The sequence below is a fragment of the Aulostomus chinensis genome, chromosome 1 (genome assembly GCF_037954235.1).
Source record: "Aulostomus chinensis isolate RoL2024-O1b breed Wild chromosome 1, RoL_Achi_v1.0, whole genome shotgun sequence".
NCBI classification, from domain to species: domain Eukaryota; kingdom Metazoa; phylum Chordata; class Actinopteri; order Syngnathiformes; family Aulostomidae; genus Aulostomus; species Aulostomus chinensis.
In genome coordinates this window covers 33771390-33775961 of record NC_141320.1, presented here as the reverse complement: position 1 = coordinate 33775961, position 4572 = coordinate 33771390, and the positions used below count along the sequence as shown (strand labels likewise).

General features: G+C 48.1%; 1 non-coding gene across 1 annotated transcript; it reads left to right on the top strand.

Moving 5' to 3' along the window:
- The first annotated feature begins 1307 nt into the window (after positions 1 to 1307).
- Positions 1308 to 1380, top strand: trnar-ucg (transfer RNA arginine (anticodon UCG)). The gene has a single exon. It is a non-coding gene; the product is annotated as a tRNA-Arg (tRNA).
- Positions 1381 to 4572: the final 3192 nt, after the last annotated feature.

The window sequence follows — 4572 nt, the reverse complement described above, 5'->3', positions numbered from 1 at the left end:
TATGTTCTCCCCTCCTCTATGCTGCTACAGGCTGAGACTGCTGGGGGACACATCAGGTTACATGGAGCCCTTCCCTCCTCTCCCCCTCTCTCCTCCTCTCCTCCCCACACATTTTTGGAACTGTCACGACCACTACTTGTTGCACTTTGTAGTTTGGCCTTGGTGTCTCGCAGTCTCTCTGTGTTTCCACAGATCCACCAGAGCCCCAACCGCCGCCTGCATCGCCCCCCCCCCCTTATTCCCTACTGTTATACTGGCCTGCGCTCCCCTTCCATGAACCAGTCTACCATCCAGTCCCCCATCAAGCTGGCTTGCTCTCCCTGCCTCCCCTTCCAGAAGCTTCCTTCTTCAGCTGTTATTAACATTTCCATGTTTCTCACATTTTGTATTGTAAACTGTTTTCTTGTCTGTAACAACATCTCCTGCACGTCTGTCCGTCCTGGGTGAGGGATCCCTCCTCTGTTGCTCACCCTGAGGTTTCTCAGATTTTTCCCTGTTAAAAGGGTTTTCTATGGAGTTTTTCCTCAGTCGATGTGAGGGTCTAAGGGCAGAGGATGTTGTTATGATGCCATGTGAAGCCCTTTGAGACAAACTGTTGGTGAAAACGGGCTCTACAAAGAAAATTGCCTTGCCTCCCCGTCCATGTGTGGGTTCTCTCTGGTACTCCGGCTTCTTCCCACTGTCCAAAGACATGTAATTTGGGACGAGGCTGATTGATACTCTAAATTGACTGTAGGTATGAATGTGAGTGTGAATGTGAGTCTCTGTGGCGCTCGGCTGTTAACAGAGAGGCTGGTGGTTGGAGCCCCCCAGGGACCAGGACCAGGCTCTACTGGTGCTGAGGACTCTGTTGATCAGCTGCTGAGTTGCTACTTGATGTCAACATTGGTCTGTTTCATCCTGAGTAGTTTGATCCTAGCAGAGTCGCTGCATCGATGATCTGAATGTGGAGGGAATATTGACCCTCCACAGCAGACGCCTGTCACAGATCTCTTGATGAGACGCTTCAGTCTTCAATTTTAGTAGCAGTGTGGAGGAGGCCGGCCGGCTGTGGTTAAAGTGGTGGGGGCTCTGGAATGAAGGGGGTCACTGTTTGGTTCTCAGATGCTCCAGCTCAGGTTAGCGAGGTGGTGGAGAAATGAGTGAGAGCTCTGCCAGTTGGAGCCTCTTGGGTCACGGGAGGCTTCACTCCTGGAGGTGGAAATGATGAGGAGTTTGTATGTAATAAGCCCCTCCCCTCTGCAAACTTCTGTAAGTGTAAAAGCAGTGTAAAAGCAAGGACACATGAACATAGCAGCTTCTTCACAGGGCTGGTGGCGCAATGGATAACGCGTCTGACTTCGGATCAGAAGATTCTAGGTTCAACTCCTGGCCAGCTCGCTTTGAACTTTATACTGAGAAGATGAAGTGAGAACCAGTGAACAAAGTCACTGAAGTCCTCCCAGGTTTCCTCCTTGTCTGCTGGAAACATGAACACATGAATGATCCTGCTACCTCTCATGTTAAGCTGCACTTGACAGTGACAGCAGGAGAACAAAAATCCCAGTGTGTCATCAACATTTCCTGTCAAATCAATGATAGAAGCTGTTGAATTTCTGGATCAGAACAAGGAGGAAGGAGCCCCAATGAAAGAGTGATGGTTCTTGACTCTGATTTTGTTCTTCACTCCTACACCAGAGAGTGAAAGTGTGGGCTGGCTGGGAGCAACTGCCTGCTTCAGAGTGGGAGGAGCCTCAGGACTTTCCAGTGAGAGCTGCAAACTTCCACCAGCGCCCAGTGCCAGCAGGTCTTCATGATGGAGCTGAGAAGAACACAACAACACCAGATCACTGGAGAATTACTGTGTTCTCTTTTGGTGTCCCAGTGTTAATTTGAGGATCTAAACCTGATATTTAGAAAATCAGACAGCACAGAAAAAGAAAATGCCACCACATCACTGAAATTTTCTGTTATACAAATGAACGTGTTGACTCTTTTTGTTTAAGCCCTGCCACTGAGGTCCCCAACATGAGCTGGAGTTGGGAATCTTGAACTGAACCTGGTATCACAGCGACCCCTACTGCTGCAAAATGGAACAGCAACACTGAACCAAGTACAGGATTGGAGTGAGACTGATGGTTGCTGTTTGGGTTTTTGAAGAACCAGGAGGGTGTGGCTTCAAGCTGGATTCTCAGAGACTATTTCCTCTGCTACTCTTACGTCCACTTCTGTCAACGTGCAGACATCTTTCTCGTTTCTGCGTACTTCAGGTGACAGCAGAGCTGCTGAGATGGCTGGTTGCTGCTGGAGGAAACGGTCCAGCATCTCCAGTGAGCTATTCCAACGTGTCACCACGTCAATCACCATCTTGTGCTCAGGAAGCTCCAGCACCCTTTGCTTCTCACTGAGGATGCGGCTCGCCGTAGAGCTACGGTGAAAAAATGCAGCGATGCGTCTGACTCTGCCGAGCAAGCGTGCAGCTGTAAGGACTTAAATTAAGAAGGTGTGCAAAGCAACCAATGTGCAACAAGCCCGTCATCTCCGCAGCGCGGACAATATTTGCTGCTGAGATTTCTCGCTGTGTGGCTGGTTTCCACAGCTCTGGTTTGAAGAACATGGCATGCGAGGATCCAGTCGCGAATGTAGTGAGCTGTAATGGTCAGATATGAATGATGATGTCATCAGGGCTTTGACAGTAGCTAGAATTCTGTCTTTGATCTCAGGAGGACATGAAAGAAAGACAATTGAGGAAAGTAGAAGAGAGCATGGCAGCATGATGGTGCAGTGGTGAGCACTGTGGCCTCACAGCAAGAAGGTTCTGGGTTTGAGTCCAGGCTCGGGTGGGGAATCTTTCTGTGTAGAGCCTGCATGTTCTCCCCATGAATGCGTGGGTTCTCTCCGGGTACTCCGGTTCCTTCCCACTGTCCAAAGACGTGTAATTTGGGACGAGGCTGATTGGACACTCTAAATTGACCGTAGGTATGAATGGTTGTTTGTCTCTGTATGTGGCCCTGTGATGGACTGGTGACCTGTCCAGGGTGAACCCCGCCTCTGGCCCGTAGATGCTGGGATAGGCTCCAGACCCCTCGACCATCAATGTGGGTCTTTTGTTAATTGCATGCCACATGAAATTATTGTTGGTCAGTTTTCTAGCGACTGTCTCACAGTGGCAAGACAAGAACAAAAAATGAACAAAAATGACTGTCACTGACTTAAATAAATCAAATCTACTTCAAAGTTCCTTCTGTTGTCATAAGTCAGCCATTTTAAGTGTACTTGTAGTTCCAGAACATTCCAAGAGGAGATGATATGAATCCATTTTGTTAGATGAACTCTGTTCCTCTGCTTTGATGTTGGTGGACTGAGGGGAGTTTGCCTGAACCTGCTTGGACCTGCTGGCTCCTGCTCAGTCCCTCACTCAGCCTCACTCAGCCTCAGCAGCACCGCTCCACTGAGGCCTGATTCACGTTCCTAGCAACCAAATAGGAGGAGAGCTGAACCTTCTTGCTGGGAGGCCACAGTGCTGACCACTGCACCATTGTGTCCCCTGAAAATGCCACCACCTTGTTGGGATTTTCTGTAAAAGCAAGCACACATGAACACAGCTGCTTCTTCACAGGGCTGGTGGCGCAATGGATAACGAGTCTGACTACGGATCAGAAGATTCTAGGTTCAACTCCTGGCCAGCTCGCTTTAAACTTTATACTGAGAAGATGAAGTGAGAACCAGTGAACAAAGTCACTGAAGTCCTCCCAGGTTTCCTCCTTGTCTGCTGGAAACATGAACACATGAATGATCCTGCTACCTCTCATGTTAAGCTGCACTTGACAGTGACAGCAGGAGAACAAAAATCCCAGTGTGTCATCAACATTTCCTGTCAATCAATGATAGAAGCTGTTGAATTTCTGGATCAGAACAAGGAGAAAGGAGCCCCAATGAAAGAGTGATGGTTCTTGATTCTGATTTTGTTCTTCACTCCTACACCAGAGAGTGAAAGTGTGGGCTGGCTGGGAGCAACTGCCTGCTTCAGAGTGGGAGGAGCCTCAGGACTTTCCAGTGAGAGCTGCAAACTTCCACCAGCGCCCAGTGCCAGCAGGTCTTCATGATGGAGCTGAGAAGAACACAACAACACCAGAGCACTGGAGAGGAGCACAACACTTCTTTGCTTCCTGGCCTCTCTCATGTCTGTCTGTCCATCTGGAGCTGGGGGGAGGAGCTTCACATGGTTTTTATTTTTTTAAAAAGGGAATGACATGACTTCCTCTGTATGTTAGAATATGAACTACTAAAAATGTTCATCCCCAGTTTAAAGTTAGAATTAAATTTAAAGTAGAAAACTCTTCCCTCTTCAATCCTGTCACTCAGTGTTGTAAACTGTTTCAAACAAATTCTACTGTTCAACAGTTCAAGTGTTTCTAATGAAGCTGAATGTTCTCCTCTACTTTCCTCAATTGGGTTTCTTTCATGTCCTCCTGAGATCAAAGACAGAATTCTAGGTACAAATAAAGACACTATCAAAGCCTCCTGATGACATCATCATCAACTCTGTCTTTGATCTGTGTCTGTCCAGCCGGTCCTGAGTGGATCCAACAG